Below are 13,697 nucleotides of genomic sequence, written 5' to 3'. Positions count from 1 at the left end.
TAGTCAGATAGAAACTGATAGATAGTATTAATGAACCACATATAGGGCTGAATTTTCTGGGCCCTTTGGGAGCGGGCTTGGAGGTGGGGCAGTGGGTGGAATAGCAGGATGGAAGATGTCGGAGCGGCCAATGGCAACCAACATGGCAGGAGGACATTGCATGAATGTGACAGAAATGTAATTATGGCAATTAATTGGCCAATTGTGAGAAATTTCAGAGGGGTTTTTGAATTTTACAAACGGCACACGGGAACCACGGGGCTTCAAACCTCACCCTGTAAAAGCAGGCTGCATGCAAATGAGAGCTCAGTGCTGGCTTCATCCAGTGGCCATCATGAGAGCCAGAGTGGTGTTCCAGGGAGTGGGAAGCAGCAAGGGCACTGGCAAACAAAGGGAGGGATAAGTTGCTAGCATTGTGAGGGTGTGCTGCCAGGGTCCCATCTGGACAGTGGAATTTGAACATTAGAAGCAGGGCTGGGGGTGGGGGGGAGTGCGATAAAGTGGGGGGGGGGGGGGCGCCTTTGCATAAGAGGCCTTGGAAACTGAGAGAGGCCACCTGCCATGGACCTCATTCACCCTGACATCAGGGCTTTTGGTGAGGAGGAGGAGCAGCAGAGAGGGAGGGAAGGTCAGTCATAGGCAGCAAGAGATCAGCAATCTCTGTGCCAACCGAAGAGCCTACCCTGAGGTGGGGATGCAGGAGAAGGGTGCTGAGGGGCATGCGACCTGCCTTCTGAGTGCAGAAGAGGCAATCCTCCAGAGTGGGTCTATTGTCCGATGCTCAGCTACCTTCAAATGTTGGAGCAGCAGTGTCGCCAAAGGCTGTGCCTTTGCAGGGAGATTATCACTGATCTGTGTGGCACGCTGGAGCACGAAGAAAGCCCCATGGGAGGTGATGGCCACCCAATGCCAGTGGTGCTGAAGGTCACCATGGCACTGAATGTTTATGCCTCTGGATCTTCCCAGCAATCCGCTGGAGATATGTCCAGCATCTCAGTCTGCAGCACATCAATGCATCAAGGTAGTGACTGATGCCTTGTTCAAGAGGGCTGGCGACACATTTCTGTACCAATCCAGACAGGCAAGCTGAGAGAGCCATTGGGATCAGGGTCATCCCTGGATTCCCTTGGGTGCAGGGTATGATCGACTGCATGCGTGTCGCCATTATGACTCCCACAGACGAGCCAGCAGCCTTCATCAACAGGAAGGGCTTCCACGTGCTCAATGAAAAACCAGTCTGCAACAATCCCAGATGGAGCATTCAGGTGTGTACACAGTAACCGGGAAGCAGACACGACACATACATACTTCGGCAATCCCAGGTGCCACAGCTTTCCCAGACCCCCGCGTGCCTTCAGGGATGGATACTTGGAGCGAAGGGTTATTCACTGAAGACATGGTTACTAACATCTGTAAGGAACTCACACACTGATGCAGAGGAAAGGTACAACATCTGCCACAGGGAAATCTGAGCCACCATCGAGCAGGCCATAGGGCTTCTGAAGATTCAATTCAGTTGCCTTCATCGATCCAGTGGAAGCCTTTAGTTTGCCCCAGCACGAATCTCGCATATTGTGGTGGTCTGCTGTGCACTGCACAATCTGGTGCTGCAAAGGGAGGAGTTGAACAACGAGGATCTTGTGGATTGTGATACCTCCTCTGACAATGAGGATGTGGAGGAGGCTGCTGACCAGGCGATGCAAAAAGAGGGACCTCAGCGAGCACAGGCAAGATGCAATGAGATATGCACAAGGGAGACTCAGGACATGCTAATACACAGACATTTCATATGACCCTACGTCTGTTGGATACATACCAACAAAGTGTTACCTTTTTACAGCTGTGCTATTGCCTGCTTCATTTACCTTTCCAGTGCCCTGCACCCAGTTGCACATCGCACAGTGGCAAGGGTGAAGCGTTGACCGCAGGCAGCATGATCCCATGCAACCAGGTGCTAAATTGGGGGAAGGCTAATTATAACAATATTAGGCATGAATTGAAGAATTTAGATTGGGGGCGGCTGTTTGAGGGTAAATCAACATCTGACATGTGGGAGTCTTTCAAATGTCAGTTGATTAGAATCCAGGACCAGCATGTTCCTGTGAGGAAGAAGGATAAGTTTGGCAAGTTTCGGGAACCTTGGATAACGCGGGGTATTGTGAGCTTCATCAAAAAGAAAAAGGAAGCATTCGTAAGGGCTGGAAGGCTAGGAACAGACGAATCCCTTGAGGAATATAAAGACAGTAGGAGGGGACTTAAGCAAGGAGTCAGGAGGGCTAAAAGGGGTTATGAGAAGTCATTGGCAAACAGGATTAAGGAAAATCCCAAGGCTTTTTATACGTATATAAAGAGCAAGAGGGTAACCAGGGAAAGGGTTGGCCCACTCAAGGACAGAGAAGGGAATCTATGTGTGGAGTCAGAGGAAATGGGTGAGGTACTAAATGAGTACTTTGCATCAGTATTCACCAAGGAGAAGGACTTGGTGGATGATGAGCCTAGGGAAGGGAGTGTAGATAGTCTCAGTCATCTCATTATCAAAAAGGAGGAGGTGTTGGGTGTCTTGCAAAGCATTAAGGTAGATAAGTCCCCAGGGCCTGATGGGATCTACCCCAGAATACTGAGGGAGGCAAGGAAAGAAATTGCTGTGGCCTTGACAGAAATCTTTGCATCCTCATTGGCTACAGGTGAGGTCCCAGAGGACTGGAGAATAGCCAATGTTGTTCCTTTGTTTAAGAAGGGTAGCAAGGATAATCCAGGAAATTATAGGCCGGTGAGTCTTACGTCAGTGGGAGGGAAATTATTAGAGAGGATTCTTCGGGACAGGATTTACTCCCATTTGGAAACAAATGGACTTATTAGCGAGAGGCAGCATGGTTTTGTGAAGGGGAGGTCGTGTCTCACTAATTTGATTGAGTTTTTTGAGGAAGTGACGAAGACGATTGATGAAGGAAGGGCAGTGGATGTTATCTATATGGACTTCAGTAAAGCCTTTGACAAGGTCCCTCATGGCAGACTGATACAAAAGGTGAAGTCACATGGGATCAGAGGGGAGCTGGCAAGATGGATACAGAACTGGCTCTGTCATAGAAGACAGAGGGTAGCAGTGGAAGGGTGCTTTTCTGAATAGAGGGATGTGACTAGTGGTGTTCCGCAGGGATCAGTGCTGGGACCTTTGCTGTTTGTAGTATATATAAATGATTTGGAGGAAAATGTAGCTGGTCTGATCAGTAAGTTTGCGGACGACACAAAGGCTGGTGGAGTTGCGGACAGTGATAAGGATTGTCAGAGGATACAGCAGGATATAGATCGGTTGGAGACCTGGGCAGAGAAATGGCAGATGGAGTTTAATCCGGACAAATGTGAGGTAATGCATTTTGGAAGGTCTAATAAAGGTGGGAAGTATACAGTAAATGACAGAACCCTTAGGAGTATTGACAGGCAGAGAGATCTGGACGTACAGGTCCACAGGTCACCGAAAGTGGCAATGCAGGTGGATAAGGTAGTCAAGAAGGCATACGGTATGCTTGCCTTCATCGGTCGGGGCATAGAGTATAAAAATTGGCAAGTCATGCTGCAGCTGTACAGAACTTTAGTTAGGCCACACTTAGAATATTGCATGCAATTCTGGTCGCCACACTACCAGAAGGACGTGGAGGCTTTGGAGAGGGTACAGAAGAGGCTTACCAGGATGTTGCCTGGTATGGAGGGCATTAGCTATGAGGAGAGGTTGGATAAACTCGGATTGTTTTCACTGGAACGTCGGAGGTGGAGGGGCAACATGATAGAGGTTTACAAAGTTATAAGCGGCATGGACAGAGTGGATAGTCAGAAGCTTTTTCCCAGGGTGGAAGAGTCAGTTACTAGGGGACATAGGTTTAAGGTGAGAGGGGCAAAGTTTAGAGGGGATGTGCGAAGCAAGTTCTTTATACAGAGGGTGGTGAGTGCCTGGAACGTTGCCGGGGGAGGTGGTGGAAGCAGGTACCATAGAGACGTTTAAGAGGCATCTTGACAAATACATGAATAGGATGGGAATAAAGGGATACGGACCCCGGAAGTGCAGAAGGTTTTAGTTTAGGCAGGCATCAAGATCGGCGCAGGCTTGGAGGGCCAAATGGCCTGTTCCTGTGCTGTACTGTTCTTTGTTCTTTGTTCTTGAGGGAGGCAGGGTATAACTGAAGTCCCAAAGGGATGCAAAAAATGGAAGGAGATGTAGCGCCAACACATTAATCCTTTATTTAACACAACAACAAATGTGAGGCTTCACAGTTTGACACTCTTCACCTGTGAACCCCAAGTGCAGCTAGGTGCTCTTAAATTTCTTACGAGTGCTCCGAGGTGGTGCTCCCCCGGCAATTACAGCTGAGATGGAGGCAGGCTACTGAACTTGCTGCCTCGTGGCTTGGGATGATCTTGGCGACTGTCCTCTGGCTGCCTGAGGCCTGCAGGCCCTGGCAGGACCCTCCTCTGTTTTTGTAGCTACTTGAGGCACTGGTTTCACTGGCAGACAGGCTGACGAGCTGTTCTGAGAGGAGCCACAGATGCATCAGGCATCCGCTCCTCTTCCCCTGCAAGGCACACTTGCTCCTCCCTGCTGACCTGAGAAGTGCGAGGACCTGGTGGAGAATCCAGGTGCCTCGACCCCCTCTCGCCCAGCCAATGCTGCACAGAGCTCATTGGTAAGTTGATGGCATGAGGTCTGTGTGCATCTCTGGCATCTACTCAGTGGTTTGCTGGATCTGGTTCTCCATGAAGGTCACCAATCACTTGATGGAGAAAGCCAAGTGTGCATCCATCAGAGACATGGCAGCACACATGGCCTGGATGGACTCCACAATCATCCATGCATGGTTGCGCATTGCCTCTACAATCACCAGATTTTCTCTTACATAACACTGCAGCTCCAGCAGGTGCTGTGTTGCCAATGACTCCAGAGGCATGTCATCAAACTGGGGCCCAGCATCAGTCTGGCCTCCCACAGGACTCCGACTCTCAGTGGCCTGGGCTGTCACAACCTCTGTCAGCTGTTTGAGCGAGTCTGTGATGTGCTCATCAGGTTGTGTTCCCGAACCCCGGATACCCACTGATGTGAGAGTACCTGCGCTGGTGGAGGGTGTGGGGGAATGATGTGATGGTGCATCGAGGTCCCCATCCCCTCCTCGCTGGCTGCCCCCCAGTGACTGCAGCTCTCTGCTCTTCAGCCTGACTTGCATGAAAGAACAGATAGATTAAAATGTTATTCACTCCCATTGCGTCCTTCCAGCTATCCTGGTGTGGAGCTCCATGTGTCTAATGGTGGCACATGAACACTTTAACTTGCGTGTGCCAGAGGCTCCCTTGTGCCTCTGCACTCAGCCACTTACTCTCTTGGGTGTGCACTCCTGTTGCACCATCTGCGATGGAGCAGGCACCATGCTGCCATGCCAGTTGTAATGCCTCCTCCTCCATGGGGATTAGGATGGGCAGGTATGGGACCCTCTGCCGGTCTTGACCCATTCCTTAAAGTGTCTTGTCCTATAAGGAGAAAGATGAACACTGTTAGTCTTCCTGTGATGTCAAGCACAACACGTATGCTGACGGTAGCCCAGCCGTCCATGATGGGGCCAAACAAATGTCTCCTGCATGCAGCCACTCTCGAGGGACCTTGTGGTAGTCAGCAATCACAGATGAACACCTCTCACTGAGATGTAGCTATGCCTCTGACAGGATATGTTGTTACCTGTCCCCTTTGTCACTGACTAAGTGGTCATTCCCTCTCCACCAAACTCACCCTCTCATGGGACTTGTGCAAGCCCCAAAGGGAAAAGAGGTATGGAGTGCTCACCTTGGCAGAATGATTAAGGTTATTGACGCACTTGCAGCTCTTGATCTAGGTTCGTTTTTTTAAAAATTCATTTATTTAACCTTTGCAGTATCCAGTGCCTTCAGTCGTTTCTTGACATCACATGGAATTGGCTGTGATGCTGGGGACTTCAGGAAGAGGCTGAGATGGATCATCCACTCGGCGTTTCTGGCTGAAGATTGTTGCAAATGCTTCAGCCTTATCTCTTGCACTAATGTGCTGGCTTCCCCATCATTGAGGATGGGGATATTTGTGGAGCCACCTCCTCCAGTTAGTTCTTTAATTGTCTACCACCATTCACAACTGGATGTGGCAGGACTACAGAGCTTAAATCTGATCCGTTGGTTGTGGGATTGCTTAGCTGTATCGCATGCTGCTTACGCGGTTTGGCATGCAAGTAGTCCTGGGATGTAGTTTCACCAGGTAGACACCAATGCCTGGTGTTGCTCCTGGCATGCCCTCCTGCACTCTTCATTGAACCAGGGTTGATCCTCCATCTTGATGGTAATGGTAGAGTGGGGAATGTGCCGTGCCATGAGGTTACAGATTGTGGTTGAGTACAATTTTGCTGCTGATGTCCTACAGCACCTCATGGATGCCCAGTTTTGCATTGCTAGATCTGTTCAAAATCTATCCTATTTAGCACAGTGGTAGTGCCACACAACACGATTGGAGGGTATCCTCAATGTGAAGACAGGACTTCGTCTCCACAATGACTGTGCTGTGGTCACTCCTACCAATACTGTCATGGACAGATGCATCTGTGAGAGGCAGATTTTTTTTTACAACAATTGACAATGGTTTCATGGCCATCATTAGACACCACAGCTGCTGATCTCCTCTGCTCTCTCCATCAAAGCTTGCTTGGTCAGGTGGGCCAGTCTTCTCCTCCTATCTGCGGGAAAGAAGACCTCCCACCTTGCCCTTGCAGCCTGGAGGAGAACATGCATGGAGGCATCACTGAACCGTGGGGCCACTCGAGGTCTTCCCTCTACCATTCTCATTGCCGCTTTCTTCCCTTTCTAAAGGTTTCCAGGCAGTCTCCAGTATATTGAGCGCATGTCCAAGATGTCTTTTCAATCCAGCGGAAGGTTGTTCCACTTCAAGTTACTACTATTTGAGCTGTGCAGTGCCCCAGCTGTGTTCCAGTACCTTATGAATAATGGGCTCGTTGTTCTGTCGTGTTCCTAGATGATATTACACCACCCAATTATTCAGGACCAGCTGAAGTATTTGCAACAAGTGTTCTTCCAACGACTAAAGAAAGATTGACTATAAACATAAACATGTTAATTTTTAGAGTCATAGAGTCATACAGCATAGAAACAGGCCCTTCGGCCCACCGCGTCCGTGCCGACCATAATGCTTATCTATACTAATCCCACCTGTCTTTTAGAACATTAGAACATTACAGCGCAGTACAGCCCCTTCGGCCCTCGATGTTGCGCCGACCTGTGAAACCATCTGACCTACACTATTCCATTTTCATCCATATGTCTATCCAATGAGCACTTAAATGCCCTTAAAGTTGGCGAGTCTACTACTGTTGCAGGCAGGGCGTTCCACGCCCTTACTACTCTCTGAGTAAAGAAACTACCTCTAACATCTGTCCTATATCTATCACCCCTCAACTTAAAGCTATGTCCCCTCGTGTTTGCCATCACCGTCCGAGGAAAAAGACTCTCACTATCCACCCTATCTAACCCTCTGATTATCTTATATGTCTCTATTAAGTCACCTCTCCTCCTCCTCCTCTCCAACGAAAACAACCTCACGTCCCTCAGCCTTTCCTCGTAAGACCTTCCCTCCATACCAGGCAACATCCTAGTAAATCTCCTCTGCACCCTTTCCAAAGCTTCCACATCCTTCCTATAATGCGGTGACCAGAACTGCATGCAATACTCCAGGTGCGGCCTCACCAGAGTTTTGTACAGCTGCAGCATGACCTCGTGGCTCCAAAACTCGATCCCCCTACTAATAAAAGCTAACACACCATATGCCTTCTTAACAGCCCTATTAACCTGGGTAGCAACTTTCAGGGATTTATGTACCTGGACACCAAGATCTCTCTGTTCATCTACACTACCAAGAATCTTCCCATTAGCCCAGTACTCTGCATTCCTGTTACTCCTTCCAGAGTGAATCACCTCACACTTTTCCGCATTAAACTCCATTTGCCATCTCTCAGCCCAGCTCTGCAGCCTATCTATGTCCCTCTGTACCCTACAACATCCTTCGGCACTATCCACAACTCCACTGACCTTCGTGTCATCCGCAAATTTACTAACCCACCCTTCTACACCCTCTTCCAGGTCATTTATAAAAATGACAAACAGCAGTGGCCCCAAAACAGATCCTTGTGGTACACCATTAGTAACTAAACTCCAGGATGAACATTTGCCATCAACCACCACCCTCTGTCTTCTTTTAGCTAGCCAATTTCTGATCCAAAGCTCTAAATCACCTTCAACCCCATACTTCCGTATTTTCTGCAATAGCCTACCGTGGGGAACCTTATCAAACGCCTTACTGAAATCCATATACACCACATCCACTGCTTTACCCTCATCCACCTGTTTGGTCACCTTCTCGAAAAACTCAATAAGGTTTGTGAGGCACGACCTACCCTTCACAAAACCGTGCTGACTATCGCTAATGAACTTATTCTTTTCAAGATGATTATAAATCCTGTCTCTTATAACCTTTTCCAACATTTTACCCACAACCGAAGTAAGGCTCACAGGTCTATAATTACCAGGGCTGTCTCTACTCCCCTTCTTGAACAAGGGGACAACATTTGCTATCCTCCAGTCTTCCGGCACTATTCCTGTCGACAATGACGACATAAAGATCAAGGACAAAGGCTCTGCAATCTCCTCCCTGGCTTCCTAGAGAATCCTAGGATAAATTCCATCTGGCCCAGGGGACTTATCTATTTTCACACTTTCCAAAATTGCTAACACCTCCTCCTTGTGAACCTCAATCCCATCTCGCCTAGTAGTCTGAATCTCAGTATTCTCCTCGACAACATTTTCTTTCTCTACTGTAAATACTGACGAAAAATATTCATTTAACGCTTCCCCTATCTCCTCTGATTCCACACACAACTTTCCACTACTATCCTTGATTGGCCCTAATCTAACTCTAGTCATTCTTTTATTCCTGATATACCTATAGAAAGCCTTAGGGTTTTCCTTGATCCTATCCGCCAATGACTTCTCGTGTCCTCTCCTTGCTCTTCTTAGCTCTCCCTTTAGATCCTTCCTGGCTAGCTTGTAACTCTCAAGCGCCCTAACTGAGCCTTCACGTCTCATCCTAACATAAGCCTTCTTCTTCCTTTTGACAAGCGCTTCAACTTCTTTAGTAAACCACGGCTCCCTCGCTCGACAACTTCCTCCCTGCCTCACAGGTACATACTTATCAAGGACACGCAGTAGCTGCTCCTTGAATAAGCTCCACATTTCGATTTTGCCCATCCCCTGCAGTTTCCTTCCCCATCCTACGCATCCTAAATCTTGCCTAATCGCATCATAATTTCCTTTCCCCCAGCTATAATTCTTGCCCTGCAGTATATACCTGTCCCTGCCCATCGCTAAGGTAAACCTAACCGAATTGTGATCACTATCACCAAAGTGCTCACCTACATCTAAATCTAACACCTGGCCGGGTTCATTACCCAGTACCAAATCCAATGTGGCATCGCCCCTGGTTGGCCTGTCAACATACTGTGTCAGAAAACCCTCCTGCACACACTGGACAAAAACTGACCCATCTGAAGTACTCGAACTATAGTATTTCCAGTCAATATTTGGAAAGTTAAAGTCCCCCATAACAACTACCCTGTTACTCTCGCTCCTGTCGAGAATCATCTTCGCTATCCTTTCCTCTACATCTCTGGAACTATTCGGAGGTCTATAGAAGACTCCCAACAGGGTGACCTCTGCTCTCCTGTTTCTAACCTCGGCCCATACTACCTCAGTAGACGAGTCCTCAAACGTCCTTTCTGATGCTGTAATACTCTCCTTGATTAACAATGCCACACCCCCCCTCTTTTACCATCTTCTCTGTTCTTACTGAAACATCTAAATCCTGGAACCTGCAACATCCATTCCTGCCCCTGCTCTACCCATGTCTCCGAAATGGCCACTACATCGAGATCCCAGGTACCAACCCATGCTGCAAGCTCACCCACCTTATTCCGGATGCTCCTGGCGTTGAAGTAGACACACTTTAAACCAAGTCCTTGCTTGCCAGTGCCCTCTTGCATCTTTGTAACCTTATCCCTGACCTCACTACTCTCAACATCCTGTACACTGGAACTACAATTTAGGTTCCCATTCCCCTGCTGAATTAGTTTAAACCCCCCCGAAGAGCACTAGCAAATCTCCCCCCCAGGATATTGGTACCCCTCTGGTTCAGGTGAAGACCATCCTGTTTGTAGAGGTCCCACCTACCCCAGAAAGAGTCCCAATTATCCAGGAAACCAAAACCCTCCCTCCTGCACCATCCCTGCAGCCACGTGTTCAACTCCTCTCTCTCCCTATTCCTCGCTTCACTATCACATGGCACGGGCAACAACCCAGAGATAACAACTCTGTTTGTTCTCACTCTAAGCTTCCACCCTAGCTCCCTGAATTTCTGCCTTAAATCCCCATCTCTCTTCCTCCCTATGTCGTTGGTGCCTATGTGGACCACGACTTGGGGCTGCTCCCCCTCCCCCTTAAGGATCCCAAAAACACGATCTGAGACATCACGAACCCTGGCACCTGGGAGGCAACACACCAACCGTGAGTCTCTCTCGTTCCCACAGAACCTCCTATCTGTTCCCCTAACTATGGAGTCCCCAATGACTAATGCTCTGCTCCTCTTCCCCCTTCCCTTCTGAGCAACAGGGACAGACTCTGTGCCAGAGACCTGTACCCCATTGCTTACCCCTGGTAAGTCGTCCCCCGCAACAGTATCCAAAACGGTATACCTGTTGTTGAGGGAAACGGCCACAGGGGATCCCTGCACTGCCTGCTGGTTCCCTCTCCTTCCCCTGACGGTAACCCATCTACCTACTTCTTTTACCTGAGGTGTGACTACCTCCCCAAAACTCCTCTCAATAATCCCCTCCGCCTCCCGAATGATCCGAAGTTCATCCAGCTCCAGCTCGAGGTCCCTAATGCGGTTCTCGAGGAGCTGGAGTTGGGTGCACTTCCCGCAGATGCAGTCAGCAGGGACACTCTTGTCGACCCTTACCTCCCACATTCTGCAGGAGGAACATACAACTGCCTTAACCTCCATTCCCACTATTCTAAATTCCCAACAAATCTACTGAAAAACCAAAAAAAAAAAGTCAAAACTTGTTCGCTTAGCAATCCGACGGACAGAACTTTTTAAATAAAAAGCTTAACTTATCAACACACCAGAGTCCTTTTTTTTTGGTTAGAGGAGGAGGGTGGGTGGGAGACACTACACGTGTAGTGTCTCGGGTACAGCCACCGCCCAAATATATAGTTTTTACTTACCCAGCAGTCCCCTGGTCCTCCGAAAACAAAAGGGAATTAACTTTTAACTTACACTGAAACTGACCTGCATTAATTCCACATCCCTCTATGCCTTGCTCATTCAAGTACTTGTCCAGATGCCTCTTAAATGTTGCTGCTGTTCCTGCCTCCACCACCTCCTCTGGCAGCTCATTCCAGATACCCACTACTCTTTGTGTGAAAAATTTACCCCTTTGATCCCCTTTAAACCTCCTCCCTCTCACCTTAAATCTATGCCCTCTATTTTAAGTCACCCTTACCATGGGAAACAGACTCTGACTATCTACCCTATCTATGCCTCTCATAATTTTATATACCTTTATCATGTCCCCTCTCAGCCTCCTTCGCTCCAGGGAAAACAGACCCAACCTATCCAATCTTTCTTTATAACTCAAGCCCTCCAAACCAGGTAACATCCTTGTGTATCTTTTCTGCACCCTCTCTAGCTTAATCACATCTTTCCTGTAGTGCAGCGACCAGAACTGCACACAGTACTCCAAATGCGGCCTAACCAACGTCATGTACAACTGTAACATGACATCCCAACTCTTGTACTCAATGCCTCGGCAGATGAAGGCAAGCATGCCATATGCCTTCTTCACCACCCTGTCTACCTGTGTTTCCACTTTCAGGGAACTATGTACTTGCATCCCAAGGTCTCTCTGCTCAACAACGCTCCCCTGCCATTCACTGTATATGTCCTGCCCTGGTTTAACTTCCCAAAATGCATCACTTCGCACTTGTCTGCGTTAAATTCCATTTGCCAATCCCTTGCCCAATTTCCCAGTTGATCTATATCCTGTTGTAACCTTAGACAACCTTCGTCACTGTCCACTATACCACCAATTTTGGTGTCATCTGCAAACTTACTAATCATGCCCCCTACATTCACATCCAAGTCATTAATATATATGACAAACAACACAGGGCCCAGCATCGATCCTTGCGGCACACGACTGGTCACCAGCCTCCAATCTGAAAAACAACCCTCCACTACCACCCACTGCCTCCTATCACCAAGCCAATTTTGTATCCAATTGGCTAGCTCACCCTGGATCCCATGTGTTTGAACCTTCTGGAATAGCCTACCATGTGGGACCTTGTCAAAGGCCTTGCTAAAGTCCATGTAGACAACGTCCACCGCCCTGCCCTCGTCAATCTTCTTGGTCACCTCCTCAAGAAACTCAATCAAATTCGTGCGAAGCCATGCTGATTATCCCTAATCAGACCTCGCTGTTCCAGATGCCTATAAATCCTGTCTCTCAGAATCCCTTCCAGTAACTTTCCCACCACTGATGTAAGGCTCACCAGCCTGTAGTTCCCTGGCTTATCCCTGCTGCCCTTCTTAAATAAAGGCATAACATTAGCTATCCTCCAGTCTTCTGGTACTGCACCCGTGGCTAACGATGATACAAAAACTCTGCCAGGGCCCCAGCAATCTCCTCCCTTGCTTCCCATAGCATCCTAGGATACACCTGGTCAGGCCCTGGGGATTTATCCGCCTTAATGCACTTCAAAACCTCCAACACCTCCTCCTTTGTACTGTTGATATGCTCTAGGATATTGCTGTTCCGTCCCTTGAACTCATTAGCTTCCATGACATTCTCCACAGTAAATACAGACGAGAAGTATTCATTTAAGACCTCGCCCATTTCCCGTGGCTCCACACATAGATTACCACACTGATCCTTAAGGGGACCTACTCTCTCCTTAGCTACCCTTTTACTCTTAATATACTTATAGAATCTTTTAGGATTCTCCTTTATCTTATCTGCCAGGGAAATCTCATGGCCCCTTTTCGCCCTCCTAATTTCCTTCTTAAGTGTACCCCTACATCCCCTATACTCCTTGAGGGACTCACTTGATCCCAGCTGCCTATACCTGACATCTGCCTCCTTCTTTGTCCTGACCAGGCCCTCAATATCCCTCGTCAACCAAGGTTCCCTAAACTTGCCAGCCTTGCCCTTCAATCTAACAGGAACATGCCGGCCCTGAACACTTCCTATCTCACTTTTGTGAAATTAAATAGCATTCTTGGAACATATTAAGCATAATTTTCCAAATTTGTATTCCCTGTGGGGCATCTCATACCCCTGCTCAAGGGGCATTACTTACAGAAAGGTATGCATTCATCACACACCATTTTCTGAGCATTAATTTAAATGGTCAGTGCCTGAATTTGTGTTGAGTGCTTCCTCCAGGTGAAAGAAAGAAAAACATTTACATGATGCCTTTCACAACCACTGGGTGTCTCAAAGCACTTTACAGCCAATGAAGTATTTTTGAAGTGTAGTCACTGTTATAATGTAGGAAATGTGGCAGATAATTTG

The sequence above is a fragment of the Heterodontus francisci genome, chromosome 6, assembly GCF_036365525.1.
Source record: "Heterodontus francisci isolate sHetFra1 chromosome 6, sHetFra1.hap1, whole genome shotgun sequence".
NCBI classification, from domain to species: domain Eukaryota; kingdom Metazoa; phylum Chordata; class Chondrichthyes; order Heterodontiformes; family Heterodontidae; genus Heterodontus; species Heterodontus francisci.
This window is presented reverse-complemented; position numbering follows the sequence as displayed.